The 16,416-nt window shown below is 42.0% G+C and overlaps 1 protein-coding gene and 1 pseudogene across 1 annotated transcript in view; one reads left to right on the top strand and one right to left on the bottom strand.

Moving 5' to 3' along the window:
• THSD7A (thrombospondin type 1 domain containing 7A) overlaps nucleotides 1-16,416 on the bottom strand; it is a 959,544-nt gene that overhangs the window by 453,210 nt on the left and 489,918 nt on the right. The window lies entirely within an intron of this gene.
• LOC147689106 (uncharacterized) lies at nucleotides 1,617-3,852 on the top strand (annotated as a pseudogene).

The following is a 16,416-nucleotide window of genomic DNA, read 5'->3' as shown; positions in this document are numbered from 1 at the left end:
AACCAGCGACGGCTCGTGGAGGGAGTTACGGTGGGGCAGGAGGGTGGGGAGGGGGAGGGGCAGGGCGGAGGTTGCTAAAAACCGGCATATGGATAATTGCAGGTAAGTAAACAATTTAATTAATAAAACGAATTTCGTAGTGCGCCTTGCATCGCAAAATGCAATGCAGTGCGAGCTACGAAATTCGTTTTATTAATTAAATTGTTTACTTACCTGCAATTATCCATATGCCGGTTTTTAGCAACCTCCGCCCTGCCCCTCCCCCTCCCCAGCCTCCTGCCCCACCGTAACTCCCTCCACGAGCCGTCGCTGCTTAAAACATAAACTTTCATGCAAAATTGCCCCAGGCAATCATACTTAAATGTGCTAGCCTTAAAATACTGAGATGCTCCCATATTAACATTAACAGAGCTGAGGAACTGTAAATTTAGCATTCCATTGAATCCTGGCCTTTTTGACTAATTCTTTCAATGAATAGTTTCAGTGCCAAAATGTTTTCTTCTCGTTTATACAGATGTTTCAACTTCATAATCTGCCCCTGTTAGCAAATTTATAGACTCTTTATTTAGAAGGTTTGGAATGACATTTCACAAGCAGGAATGTAGACTTGAATGGGGGGATGAATCATGGGAAACTTAAGACATGCTAAAACTTAGTTGCAGTCTTTAAAACTTCTATCTGGAGGATATTGAGTTCCTGAGAAGATGCAGAGTCAATGTGTTTCGTGGCGCATAGGAAGCTGATTGGTTGACAGAACAAAGAAGCAAAAATTAGATTGAAACAAAATATTTTATCTCTCTATAATAGTGGGTGTTCCTAGAGTAGTCACCATTCAATTCTGAACATCCCCAATTTTATGGCAAGACCGGAGGCTCCTATTATGCTTTCTTATCTTGCTTTAATTACACACAGCAGCCAAGATAAGTAAAAGACTACAGTTCCCAGAGGGCCAGGGGACAAACTGGGCCATGGGACTGAAAAAACGTGAGAATACATTAGCCAATCACAATGAACCTATCAGATAAAGACCCTAACTGACTGCGCAGCTTCCTCTTTTCTTGCTGCTCGCAGTCAGATAAGTGCCTTTATCTTTGCTCTCAGTACTTTTATGCTTTGTTTTACATTTATTATGACCGCTTGTGATATATTTGCATTGTGCCTGTTCAGCGCGCCCTCGCGCTAGTACTTTTGCGCTATTCGCGCGTGGCTACTCGAAGCTCCGGCGCTTCGTTTCTCTCCCCCCCCTCTCCCCCCCGTTTTCAGACGCTCTTGGTAGCGTCTTACCGCGCGCGTCTTCGCGCGCCTTTCTAACCTCTTTCAGGGTTTCTCTCTCTCTCCGGTCACCGTCCTGCGTGTGACTGCTGCTCCGCCCTGTGCTCCAGCCTCTGTGCCTTCGAAGCTCCGTGTGAAGACGTCGCTTCACGCTCTGCCCAGCCCACCGTTTGTACACGCCCCCGCTCTGTCTATTAACCCTCGCCTACCTCCTGGGTGATATTTTTGGCTCTCTTGACAGCCTAATTATGGAACGTGATAGTTCCTCAGAGGAAGTCCCTTCCCAGGAATCTCATACTTTTAAAAGGGATTTAAATAAATTCATTAATAATTCAGTGGAAACAGCTGTGGAAGTCTCTATGAAGAGAATGTCAAAAAACATGGAAAATTCAATGTTAAGCATCATGTCCAAAATGTTGGCCCAGTCTGCGGGGGAAAGCAGAAAGAAAAAAGTGGAATTCTCTGCTCAATCTCGTGCCCCTAAAAAAGCGTCTTTGATTAGCGAGTCTTCCTCGCACTTGACTGAGGACTCTGTTCCTCCCAGGCATCCTTCTAAGGAGGGGTTTGTTGGCTCCGAGGGTAAACGCAAACAAAAAGAGAAACATGCAGAGTCTCCTAGGAGAAAATTGGTAATTTCCACTATATTGGACACAGATGACGATGATGATGATGCTAATTTCGATGACGCTGACCAATTGATTGACCTGTTTGATACTACTGACCCTTCCCCCCCCCTGCTAAATCTGCCAAATTGGATTCTTTTTCTTTTGAGCCTGTTTTTGACTCTGAGGGTTTTCCCATGTTTGATCCCTCCACTATTCGTCACCCTAATTCTACCGAATGGTTCCCTTCTCACCATGTGGGAGAATATATCTCTGCCAGGCTGCGTCTCCCTTTGGAAGCACCGGTAAGAGCCAGGCTTAAATCTGAATGTCCTAAGCCTTCTCTTCCAGACAAAATTACGATGGTCCCTTCCATCGACCAACCTCTCCTCACTTTCTTCTCCAAGTTCGGCAAGGACCCCCGCAGAGGGGTGGATAAAGCTTGGACCACTTGCCAAGACAAACTATTGGATATTGTGGGCCCCCTCGCCCGTATCTTTGATTTAGCGGAAGCTGCCCGCTTAGAGGGTTCTGAACTTTCTGCAGAAGACGTCTCCATGTGGGCTCAACGCGCCTTCTGCCTTCTAGGAAATGCTAACTCCGCAATCACTCATGAACGCCGTAAAGGTCTCTTAATCAAATTGGATCCTAAACTTTCAAATCTGGCTCCCATGGATCCTGGCCCCAAGGCGAATGGTCTCCTCTTTGGAGAATCTCTGGTTCGTGACCTTAGTAGATTTGTTTCTACTTTTGCTTCTTTGGACAAAGCCCAGCAAACAGTAAAGAAGGTCTTCGCCCCTCGGGTTTTTGGACGGGCCGGCAGAGGCAGGGGTCGCTCTTCCGGCCGTCCCTACAACCAAGGCTCCAGAGGTTCGTCCAACAACAACCAGGACTACAAGCCTCAATTCTATCCCCAACGTGGCCGTGGCTTCAGAGGCAAAGGTCAACGAAACTATCGTCAAAACTCCAACCAACAAGGTAAGCCTTTCTTCTTCCCCTCCTGTGGGGGGTCGCTTAAAACTGTTTCTTCAAAAATGGTGCACCCTCAGTTCAGATCCGTGGGTCTTAAACACGGTACAAGGCTACCTGATAGAGTTCCTTTCCCCTCCCGTCCAAACTTCTCTTCCCCCCCCTCTCGTCTTTTCAACTCTGATGGCATCTCAAATTTCAAACGAGATCGAGGCTCTTCTCCTCAAAAGAGCAATTCAAGTTTTTCCCTTCGACTCCTCAGGCTTTCTAAGCTCCATTTTTCTTGTTCAAAAGAAAAACAAGAAGCTCCGCACGGTCATCAATCTGAAATGGTTCAATCAGTTTGTGGTTTACCGCCATTTCAAAATGGAGACCATTTTACATTTGAGGGACACTCTTCGTCCCAACGACTGGATGGTCCGTCTGGATCTTCAGGACGCATACCTCACGGTCCCCATCCATCACTCTCAATGGAAATTTCTTCAATTCCAGTGGACAGGTATCAACTATTGTTTCACCTCTCTTCCCTTTGGCCTATCATCCGCGCCCTGGTGCTTCACAAAGCTTTTGAAACCAGTGGTCGCCTATCTTCGATCTCTTGGCATAAGACTAATTATTTACCTGGACGATATCCTTCTCATGAATTCGGACAAACAGTCTCTCCTCTCCGACCTTCTTTTGACTCAGTCCCTTCTCCTAGATCTGGGTTTTCTCATCAACAAAGACAAGTCGTCTTTGACTCCTTCCCAGAACACGGAGTTCTTGGGGTTCCTGGTGGACTCTGCTGCAGCGTCCCTTCGCCTCCCCCTTTCCAAGGTTTCCAAGATCAAAGCGGAGATCCTATCTGTTCTTCAGTCCTCTCTTTTGTCCCTCCGATCTCTTGCACGGATTGTCGGCCTTCTCTCCTCTTCCATTCAGGCCATCTTTCCGGGCCCTCTCCATTATCGTGCTCTTCAGCGCCTCAAAATCCGTCACCTTCGTCAAGGCCTTGCATATTCAGATCTCGTGACACTAGACCCCGAGTCCAGCACCGAGCTTCAATGGTGGATAGACCATTTAGATGCGTGGAACGGGCGCACTATCTTCGCCACGGCCCCAGATCTAGTCTTAGAATCAGATGCAAGCCTGTCGGGCTGGGGCGCCCGGTGTGGACCAATCTCGACTGGAGGTTCATGGTCCGCAGAGGAGTCAAAGTTGCACATCAACTGTTTAGAGATGCTTGCAGGTTCCTTTGCGATCAAAAGCCTTTCCAAAAACAGGATTCACTGTTCTATTCTCCTCCGCATGGACAATGTTTCTGCGATCCGCTACATCAACCATCTTGGCGGAACACGGTCCAAACCCCTGGCGGACTTGGCAAAGAGTCTATGGGAATTTTGCCTCGCCCATCATCTCTCTCTGACTGCCGAGTATCTCCCTGGAGATCTCAACAGCGTGGCGGATTGGCACTCGAGATTTCTTCGAGATTCCAGCGATTGGAAGCTTTGTCCATCCGTTTTCCTCTCTCTTTCCCATCTTTGGGGCCCTTTCTCTATCGATCTTTTTGCTTCCCGTCTCAATTCCCAATTGCCCCGGTTCTACAGTTGGCGCCCGGATCCCCTGGCTTTGGCGACAGACGCTTTCCTGCAGGATTGGTCTCGTCATCTTCATTATGCCTTCCCTCCTTTTCTGATGATCAACAGGGTTCTTTCTCAGGTTCGCCGCCAGTCCTCGTCCCTGGTTCTAATTGCCCCCTTCTGGCAAGCCCAGGTTTGGTTTCCGACTCTTCTCGAGATGGCAGTGGACTTCCCGGTCCTTCTTCCCTCTTTCGGGGACCTACTTCTCAATCCTCAGGGCGAACAACACAGTCTCATTCTCGACTCCTCCCTGCAACTCTCGGCCTGGAAAGTTTCCGGCCTTCCCCTTCTGACGTCCTCATTTCACAAGAGGCTTCGATCTTCATCAACCAGGCTTGGGCTCCGGGAACATCCAAAGCATACAGATCCGCCTGGTCTCTTTGGACAAGCTGGTGTTTGGAAAGGGACCTCGATCCCATTTCAGCCTCTCTGAATTTCATAATTAATTTCCTTGGTTCACAAGCCAGTGCCGGTAAGGCTTACCGCACCATCAATCTCTATCGCTCTGCCATCTCCCTATACCATTCCCAAATCGATGGTAAACCAGTTGGTGCTCACCCTATGATTTGTCGTCTACTCAAGGGTGTCCGTTGTGCGAAACCTCCGTTGGCTAAGTATACCTCTTTATGGGATGTTACAGTGATATTTAAATTGTTTAATGATTGGCCAGACAATGCTGTTCTTTCGCTAAAAATGCTATCTGCTAAACTCACCATGTTACTGTGTCTAGTTTCCATTAAAAGAGTTTCTGATGTTAAGGCTCTAGATGTTTCTGCTCGCCAATATTCTCCTTCAGGTGTGCTGTTTCAGATACGCAGACGTACTAAGACTAATTTGGATTCAGTGTTTTATCCTTATTTTCCAGCTCATCCCAAACTGTGTGTGGGACAATGTTTAAAAGTGTACGAACACCGAACTGCTGATCTCAGAACGCCCTCTCTTTCTCAACTCCTTATTTCCTTTCGTAAACCCCATCTTCCTGTCTCTTCTCCTACTCTTGCCCGTTGGGTCCGTTGGGTCATGTCTCTTGCCGGAATTGATGTCTCCGTTTTCGGGGCTCATTCGGCCAGGGGAGCCATGGCTTCTACAGCCTTTTGGTCTGGCTCTCGTCTGGAAGACATTCTGAGATCAGCAGACTGGTCAAATGACAGTATATTTCGCATGTTCTATTGTAAACCTGTTCATACTGTGGCTTCTGATATTGTTAATATGCTTTAAACAAGCATAATAGGAGCCTCCGGTCTTGCCATAAAATGTAGATTTTTCTAGTATTCATGACGGAAAATCTTAATTTTATTAAAGACACGGAGGCGAGTATTATCCCGCCGCAACATTTCTTAACATTTGTTCTCCCTCCCTACAGTGAATCCAGCCTTGCCACCGGCTTCATCTTAGAAGATCTACCCTTCAACTTCTTCGATCTTCTCCTTCGAGTGCTCCAATTCCAATGCTCCCGGATCCTCCTCCTGGACTCCTGTTTGGTCTTCTTCCTTGGATTCCCCTGATACAAGACTTATGTTCCTGGACTTTGGCTATATCCTTAATTTTATTCATTTTCCCTTTGTTTAATGACTATACTTGATCTGCTCGCCAGCGAAAAGAGGAAGCTGCGCAGTCAGTTAGGGTCTTTATCTGATAGGTTCATTGTGATTGGCTAATGTATTCTCACGTTTTTTCAGTCCCATGGCCCAGTTTGTCCCCTGGCCCTCTGGGAACTGTAGTCTTTTACTTATCTTGGCTGCTGTGTGTAATTAAAGCAAGATAAGAAAGCATAATACTCGCCTCCGTGTCTTTAATAAAATTAAGATTTTCCGTCATGAATACTAGAAAAATCTACATTTTCTCCCCATTCCACGCTGCTCTGGAACTCTACTGAGTTTCTTGCACCTCTCTTTATGAGAAGTTCTGCTTTGATTGATTGTTGGTTTATTGCACTACCTTTAAATGCTGAATCTTTATGCTTTATGATTTCTCTCGATATCTGAGCTCTTTATAGGCCACTGAGATTGATATCATTACCTTTTCATTCTTAGAATAGGAACGTTTTGTTTATGGAACATGCTTAATGCATTTTATTAAGATGTATTGATTTTTGATTTCTGTTAAAACTTGATGACTGAGATTAATAAGAATTAACTTGTGACTGAATAAAGATGATTTACTAACAATTTGAATAATTACACCCTTTAACTTTTAAAAAGCTATCTTTATTGACGGAGATAGCTTAGAACTGTAATAATTAAATGTGATGGGCAGCTCTTGAACTTCTCAAAAAGAATGGCAAAGATCCATAGGCCTAAAACAGCAGGTATTAACCCTGATAATCATGAACTGAGACTTTGATTGAAATAAATCCCTGCTCCAGCACCAGTTACAAACAGATCTTGAATGGTTCTTGCTAGTTGCCTCGTGTAAAGTGTGTCATGGCCCATATGTGTTGCCCCTGAGGTCAATGAAATCTTAGAAGACCAGAAAATTTAACATTTGGGCTTCCAAAGCCTTCAGAACATCAACAGGACATTCTAGAAAAGGGGCCCGATGTCAGAAGTACTTATTTGGACACAGCTTTTAGGCTTGGCCCGCTGAAGGAATTTGAGCTTCAAGAACGAAACTAAGGGGTTTATTTATTTACAAGTGGATTGCTTGTGATTCTACCAGGGAGAAAGAGTAAATTACTGTCCCCCTGGTGTAGAGACCACCCATCACATTTATAAATAACCACCAAGCATGCAGTCATTATAATGCATTGGCACGAACCACTGTGCTGGCTGTTCCTGTCAATGCGCTTCGCTACACGAGGAAGCCCTGCACCAAACATTTGTTTTTCCAAAAAGAAAACCTTAAAGTTTGATTTTTTTTTTAAACACAAAAGAAAATGCTATGGTCTCCATGAGATCCATTTCTATTGTGAGGTGAGCAGTATTCCTTATTTCTTTTTACTGCCCCTTACTTCCAGGGTTTGTCTGACGGTGACGGAGAGTAAACAAATGGCTATACATCCATCCATCCTAATTGGGTGGGTTGACATATAACCATTCATTTAGCTATAGCGGTGACAGAATAGACATTGCTATAGTCAAACTTAAGGTCTGCCTGGATTGACGTCATTTGGGAGTAGTCGGGGTTCACATCTGTAAACTCTAGCTTGCTCCCTGCAACTCCTGGCACATCATTTGCGACCCCTGGCTGCAGAGGGGAAACAACCTTTGCCTCCTCTGAAGTGCCAGAAGTAGTAGGGAGCAAGCTAGAGGGCACAGCTGTGACCCATGACCACTCCCAAATGACATCCATGTCCCCCTGCATCAAAATCGGGTAGGCATACCTTTATCTTGGAGGCATGTATAATTCTTTACAGCTTTCCAACTTGCTCTTTCATAAAAACTACTGAAGAGGACATTTAGAATTTTGAGGACTGGAGACTTTATAGCAAGTGGAATAGAGGAGCCTGTCCATTAAACTGATCTGACTGCCTTATTTATGGTCAGGAGGACCGTCAACTTACCCTTGTTGGCACTGTTGATTGGAAAGCTTCCTCCAACAACCCCACACAGTAGGAGCAGTCAGAGAAAGGGTATCACACAACAGTCCTATTTAGAATGCACAGTGTAATGTCCTTTTTTTGCTGTCCATTACCATCAGGTAAAACGTGACAGCGATGGATAGAAAAAACCCAAATATTGACCACCACATCCAGGAATAAAAAAACTCCCTGAATGTCGGGTTCATTAGATTTTTGTTTTACAATAACAAACTCTTACATTGGGAACAAAAATAAATTCTAAAAAGTTTGTTGGAAAATTGACAGTAGTCTTCAAGCAAACAATTTGTACCTTGACAGTAACTGCTGTGATGGCTGTTGGGGGTTTCTGCCAAGATACTGACATCACCTCTGAAGTGGAGGTGATCTCTAAATTTAGTGGATGGTAGTCCATCAATGTGGCAGACTAAGGCTCATATGTATCATTTTTCCACGTAGTGCAAAGCAGCAAGCCAACTTGCTGGGCTGTGCTTTGTGAAAGGGCAGGACATTGCTGTATTTAAAATTAAACAGCACATTCCTTCCTTTCCTAGCACTGTTGCACTTTTGGCTGCCTAGCACCAATGCAAGCACCCATGCATCATGGTTCAAGGGTGCCTGTGTTGTAGGCAGGAATGTTTTTTTGCAAGAAGGGATAGCTTCCTGCATAAAAATGATCCTGAGAGGGATTTTCCTCTTTCTAAGTGTTCTGCAAAGTGCAGCATACTTAGAAAGAGTTAACAAGGAGTAGAAATTAGGATATTTCTACTTGTTGCACCTCTGGTGGGAAGGCATGCAACTCTGATGCATTACCTGGGCTACCAGTGTTGGTAAATTTGGTGAATGCATCAGAATACATGGGTGGATGCTTGGAAAAAAAGTTAAGCCAGTCTGCTTTGTGCCGTAACTGCAAGGGATTTAGCCCAGGTTTACATTATTGAAACTATCAGTAGAGACTAGTTTTTCTTTTTTTTCGTTTAAAGGTAAAATGCATCAATCCTAAAAATATTTTTAAACTATTTCCTTAAATAAATTAATGTGTATAGTTTTTCCTTAATCTGATAGCAGCAATAATAAAATTAAGAACAGCAGTGCATACATTAAATGAAGCTAAGCTTTGTAAATATAATATACCTTCTTTATATCATTCAAAGATCTTATGCAGGAGTATTGGACGTACAAAATGCTTCCTGGCAGCATGGTGCAAGGTACACAATAGCATAAAATGGGCTGTGGACTGAGAAGAGGTAGCATCACATGGGCAGTATGGGAAAGAAGTAAACCAGGTGCCTATTGTCATCTTTCTAAATTCAATAAAGTGACAAGGCCACAAAAAAATTAATCGTATTTAGTAGCAGTATGGTTAAATAAAACCTATGTTCTGGGTTGGTAATCGATGATAGACAGGGTTCAGTGCCTGTGGTACAAATATGCATATACCTAATGACTGAGCCCATATCAAGCGACTTTTCCATTCTACGTTCCTCTCTATATGACTCAAAGGTTTGCTTAACTAAATCTTTTGAAGTAATGCTGTCAGGGGAGTCAAAAAAAGAATTAAGTCCCAAGGTGTAAAGAGTACTTTTTATAAACAGAAGCCATGGAATGAGCAGCATACTATCTAGTCTAAGGTAGTTGATTAGCACCTGCCTAGAGAGCTCTGCCCTGAGAGTGTACCACATTTGAACCATAATAGTAGAGGAGCCTTGGTCCTCCAAAGAACCCATGTGAGAAACAACCTACATAGGTATCTGTTTTCCAATACCTGTAATTTCCCTGGAGCTGCATAGCCCCAAACTCCCACACCATATGTACCAACTGATACACATATGGAATTGGACCTATAAATCAGTACCATCTCCCTGATTGGCTTGCTTCCCAATTTTGTAGCAAATCTAAAGATTGCATCACAGGTCGCCTTCATTTTTGTGACCTCTGATTAAGTCTGTCCCATGACCTGCACATATCTAATAAAATCCCAAGATAATTAAAAACAGGCACCTTTTCAATGGGTGTCCCGCCTATATAATAACTTTTGGTATTTTTACTTTTTAGGCTACAGGTCATGATAACTGATTTTTTAAATTCACTTTAAGAGTAAGTTTAGCCATAAACTTACTCTGGAAATCACCTAAAGCGTTTATAGGACATTTGTAGTTAATGTCAGGAGAACCAGATCCTCCGCATAAAGTAGCACTGGAACTGCTTGAGAGCCAATTCCATGTACATCCTTGCTGCAAGATCACAAATCGTTTCCAAATGAGTTCATATAAAAAACGAAAGGAAAGGGAGCTAATATACAACCATGATGGACATCTTTTGCAACATTAATAGGTCCTGTACAGTCTCAGTTCTGCGTATAATGGACTCTTGTTTTGGAGTCCCAATGTAAATGTTTTATAGATTCCAGGAGGTGGGCTCAAATCCTGCCTGGGCCATTTTTTCCCACAGCATACTCCTGTCAACCAAGTCAAAACAACAGGAGAGATACATAGAAGCCATGTGTAAGGCACCTCTACAGGCTTTGACATACTCGTCCGTGATGAGAGAAAGGTTGAGGGTTTGCTCAATGGTTCCTAATCCTGGTCTAAATCCATATTGTTCGGAGCCAAAAATTTGGCTCCAGCCAATCCTCCAATTTCCTTGAAATTACTCATCCCAGAATTTTTGCTGTGCAGCCAATAAGTGAGGGTATGTAAGATAGTTGCACCGATTCTAATAAAGTCATCCAAAATTTTTGGTTGGGACTGTTCTAGTGTAAGGCAATGTGAAATGTAAATGGTAGTTTGGGAGACAAGCTTGAAAAACCATTTTTAATCTCACCCCCTTATTTGCCGAATAACTCACTGGGAGTACTGGTACTTCTGAAACGCCATCATGAGAAGAGAATGGAGAACTTTCATTCCATAGGATTATGATCGCTGAAGGGTAATGGGCACATCTCATAACATACAAGATCTTGTATCAAATCCTTTGTTAAAAGGACAGAATCAATTATACTGCCCTTACCTCTTCCTGGAGGGGGGCCCCCCTGCAAGGTACAAGGAGGGGCCCCCTCCGAACACAATCAGGAGCTCTCCGGCCGGAGTACTCTGCCACAGGAGCTTGGGTCCCCTCCTGTATCACAGTGGCTGCAGGGGCCTGTGTTATGCCCCTGTAGAATAAGTAACAGGACCAGCTGGTTTAAGGTTTTGCCATACGTTGAATGAATAAAGTGACCATAATAGTCATGAACGATAGAGAAGCCACATACATGATTTCCCTTTGGAAGTATCTTATGATGTTAAAAACTCCAGCTCATTTTATTGAGACACTGTCTTTCTGTTTGCATACATAATCTGATACAAATTTAGCCATCTCTTGAATAATGCCCACTGTGTGTGTTGTAAAATAGTTAAGATAAAAATTAAGACTATATTAATTACCTTGGATAATTTTAAATGTAGGATTTGAGAACATGATCTAGTTGTTAGTTCTTTGACTTTTTTAACTTCTTAATCGAATAGGACACAAAAGTGGCTAGACCCGCCTGCTACTGAAGGGGTTGCAATTGAGCAAAACAATTTAAAACCTTTTATAACTATAGGGTCCATTGCCCATATTTTCTGGCAGCCTAGAATGTCAAAATCAGCCACACAATTACAACCAGTCCTCATTTTCAAGTTTACAGTGAATTCCTGCAATATTCCATGATAGAAGCAATATCCCCTGATGAGCTGGGGTTACATTAGGAGCCCGGGTGGGTTGTCTAACATCCACTTTAACCACTTCCCAAGCCCTTTCCCCAATATTCTGTCAATCATTGTCCTCTAATCCGGAAAGCACCCCCCCAAATCTATTGTTTAATGGTAAGTCAACATTTCATTGAAGTCTGGTACATGAATGGTGGGATCTTAAAATAGGTGCTTTGTGAGACCAAATTGACAAGAGCCAGGCAGCTTTCCCAAGAGGAACATTTTGCAGAACTATGACAAAACAGAAAATGCAATGACAAAGCCAAAAGACTGGCAGAAAGCACCCGGCCCATTGGCATTGCCAATAATGCTTGTTCTGTAACATTTTCCTAATGTATCACTTTAACAGCATGGATATTTTTAGTGAATTCCTGTCAGAAAATGAATTCCAAATCAATTAACAGATGGTAGGCAGCCACACAGACAGTTAATTTAAGCACCACCATTACAGATGTCCCATCTCCCCATGGCCCCTGGTTAAGCCATTTCTCGCCCATGTGCCACTCTTCAGAAGGGCCCTGCAGACCTCATTCAACACTTGGTCACTATCCCTTTCTAAATAACATATGCTAACACTTAATAACAGTCTCTAGGGGGTGTACTATTATTTCCAGGGCCTGGATATCTACATCCCATACTGATGAAACTTTTTAAAATTAGTTTTCAAGCAACTTTTTTGGGGGAAAACCACACTGATTGCCAATGTGTCCACTGTTTACTTTCTGAAGTGAACAACTATACCATCACTGGAATATGATACAAACTTGAAATTGACAGAGGTCTGATTCATTCCTCTTGATTCTGCAGCTGTCACTATGATCCAATGCAGTAGTAGGGGTGAGCACCCAAAGGATGGTTGTTTATTCCCCAAGGTCAAGCAGTTTTGGGACTTCTGTGGAGAAGAGTGGTTGCTACTTCCAAATGGGCCTCATTGAGTTATCTGTCAATGGTTTCACATACAGTAATGAATGTTCTAATGCAGTGACATAAGAAAAGTATTGCCAGTTCCTTAGGTCAACTACCCTCATGTAAGTTACCAATTCCACATTCCTGAACTCTATTTGGGTAGGTGTTACTTCATATGACACGAAAGCATTCAACATGACTCAGAGTTCCCTTTACAGGATATCATAACATTCCACAGTCTTTAATTACACCCAGAAATTTGTCAATGATGAATCACTGATGTATATATGGATTGATGTTAGAGAACTATCAGTTTCACAATACAAAAACGTCATCCTCCACAGTACAGAATACAGCTCTCTTGACTTGGTTTACAGCATGAACTGTGGGGGATAAGTTTGCCAAAATATGAACCTTGTTCAACTTTTGACACCATTAAAGATAGCCACAGAATTGGGTGTTATTTTGTGTATCAGTCAATACAACCTAAAGTATGTATTAACAAAGCCACAGGTGGCTTGGACTTAAATATTCTCACATGTATAACCATATATTAGAGCATGACCTAACAACCAGTCTTCCCATACCCTACATTAAACTTCAACACAGCCTACTTTTATTAATGCGTAGTTTGACTATTTGAGAAAACTATGCTGCAGTATGCCTGAACATTCATGATTAGAGGTGTGTGAGTCTCTGTGAAGAAAATTCTTAACCAACCCTGTTCATGAATAACAGTCTTCGAACTCTTTGGGAACTGTGTGCTTTTAATAAACATATGATATTTTGGGGATAGTCTATTAACAAATCTTAACACACCATGCATTTGAGTCATTCTCTATGCAATTGTGCATTTACAATAACTTATTTTATATAATGTAAAAAAATCTTTAAAGCTATGGTTTTGAATATGACATTAGGTAGGTGTGAACATTAATAATGATAACTTGTTATGTATATAGAATGTGTATCCAAAGTGCCTCATATAGAATTGTTTTGCTCTATTTAATATCACACTTGAATGCTACTTTCATAATGAGTTGTGGCTCCAGCCTAGCTGAGACTGCCTTAGAACATTACACCAATTTTCTATACCAACATTATTACCCAGATTAATTTGGTACTCAGTTTACTGACTTTTGAAGGATGAAAGGCTCAGTTGGCATTGCCAGGATTACAATCTGTGACCCACAGATCCCAAACAGAACTCAACAGCAAGAAATTATCTCATTGAGCTCTCTTACCTACGTCACTAAAACAGTGGCTTTTTATCTTCTGGGATTGTGTATATCATAGCAGCTGAAGACACATTACACTTATTCTCTCAGGAGACACGTCTTCAACTATAATATTATAGTTGTGTCTGTTTAATATTCATTGAAGATGTATGCATTTTCAAATCTAAGTTTTGGGTGATATAACATGAACACAATAAATGCCGCACTGGTGTCCCATAATGGGGCAAGTCAGACTCCTACCTCGGTAGGTCTTGGATCCCAATGTATTTTAACAGATACAGAAGTCCAGCGACCCTTTATTGAATATTGGTACATTTCTTTACTCTCTAGGTTTTCAATATAAAATCGAATTCTTACATATGTGTATTAGGGGATATGACTTATTATTATAAATACAGGAAATTCAGTATCCGACAACTAAATCCCTTCCACAATACTTATGCATCCATTAACTGGGATTATATCACTGATTGTGGATATTTTTGCTTTTATCAGATCTGCTATGGTATTTAGGGACCATTTTAATGCAACCTATTCTCTATCCCTCTTTCACTTAAGACCCATGCCTTGTTGATCCCTAAATGTGTCTATGATCCTCAAAATTCAATGCCCTTCTTAGAAGGACAGGTCCCAATAGCTATTCAGAAACTAAATGAAAGCTACTCTACAAAACACTCTGTATCGCCTTGTGTCGGCAATTTAAAATATTTGGGTCCATGCTAAGACATGGCTAACATGTACTAAAAAAATGGAATCTGTGCTGAGCCTTATTGTGGCTTAGAGTGTATGTCTCACTTTTAACTAACAATTTGGGCATGTCGGGTTTTTGTCAGGAGCTGTTGAACATTAGGGTACTGTTGTGGTTTGGTTGTAAGGAGACATGCTCTTTTGATACAACCAACACAACAGCCATGAGTTACACTCAATGAGAGGTACAACAGCTGCTGGATATAGCTGTAGGGCTTCTTTACACATATTATCCTGTACAGTGTACAATAATGAAGATAATAGCCAACTGCTGGAGGTGGTAAGGAAGAGTGTGGCAGACTTCCTTTTGGGATTGATGGCATGTAGGGTTTTACAAATTAGAAAATCTTCACTAGCGTCCTAAAGACATACGTAATAGTTTAGTGATAGACATGTTAAACGTTGTCAACCCAAATAGTAGCTGATCTTGTTCCTGACTGTGAGGTCTGATAACCCCGAGGCTCCTGGATACAATGTCACTGTTACAGTTGTATGTCGGTGCATGCTCTGTCAGCATCAGTTGTGGTTTTCTTATCATAACTAAAACATGGCAAATTTCTGATGAAAATGCATGCTTTTAAAACATGCTTAAAGGCTATCTTTAATTCCTAATTCTGGTATATTGTAGAAGTAGTGAGAACAGGGACACCCATGCATATTGTGTGCTTAATATACACGTTAAGGGAGCAGAGGTTTGCAACTCTTATCCGTGTATCCTGCCAGAAGCAGGTCAGTATATTGTATGTGTTGCATGAAATAACAATTTGATTTTACACTGTATTGTTCCCATTCTCAATGCTATTTGGACATGCAAATTCTGATTACATGCACATCTATTTGATGGATAAGGTGGGATTTCTCTATTCTGGTGTAAAGGTAATACAGTAAAACAATATATTTGCATTTAATTAATGCCTCTGTATATGTTTTCTCCCATTGCACATCTGAACACCCAACAGGTAGTAACAGACAGAAAATCTTCTGTACATCCATAACTGCACAAATATTCATAACCTACTACATTGATATCAGTCTACCAGAATCAATTAAATGAAAACTCCCAGAACCTACACATCAAAACCGAATATATTTTATATAGGTGCTACATCTACAATATCAATAGGTACATCTCCAGCACAATAATGCACACAAAACATCCCCAAAGCCTTATAGTTGTCTATGCTTTGCCAACCCAACAGCACATCCATAGCCACTCAGTAATCCACATATCAAGGAAATTAACTTATAATTGGAAAAGAATCTTCCAAACTGAACAGCCACTATGAACTGACAAATGAACAACTGTGCATCCAAGTAGAATGAAATACAATTCTCTTTTGCAGAATAGATCATGCAGGATATTCGAAGTTGTAGGGACATCCTACTAATAGGAGAGTATGAACATTTTCAAGAGAGTAGGCCTTATATTTTTGTATACCTGTAAGCCTCTGGTGCTCCAATACACCATTCATTTGATTTCACAAATATGGGTCTTAGAAGACAGGTGCATGCATTTTTTGTGAGTTTGGGTCATACATTTCTGAATATGTGATTTAGGCAAATTAAGAGAAGCTCTACTGCCTTGAGTACCCAACTATCAAATCTGGATGAAAGTTAAGCATGTATGATTCTTTACAAATCACTGGGGCATATTTACAAACCCCTTGCACCACCGGACCATTACTTTTTTTGACGCTCCGGTGGCCCAGTGTGCTGACCCATATTTAGAAGGCCACAGAAAGCCACCATGTGTGGCTTTTAATGGCCTTCTAAATATGGCTCCCTTTCATGCATTACTCTGTTTGAAAGGGGAGT

This window comes from Lissotriton vulgaris, chromosome 10 (assembly GCF_964263255.1).
Source record: "Lissotriton vulgaris chromosome 10, aLisVul1.2, whole genome shotgun sequence".
Lineage (NCBI taxonomy): Eukaryota > Metazoa > Chordata > Amphibia > Caudata > Salamandridae > Lissotriton > Lissotriton vulgaris.
This window is presented reverse-complemented; position numbering and strand designations above follow the sequence as displayed.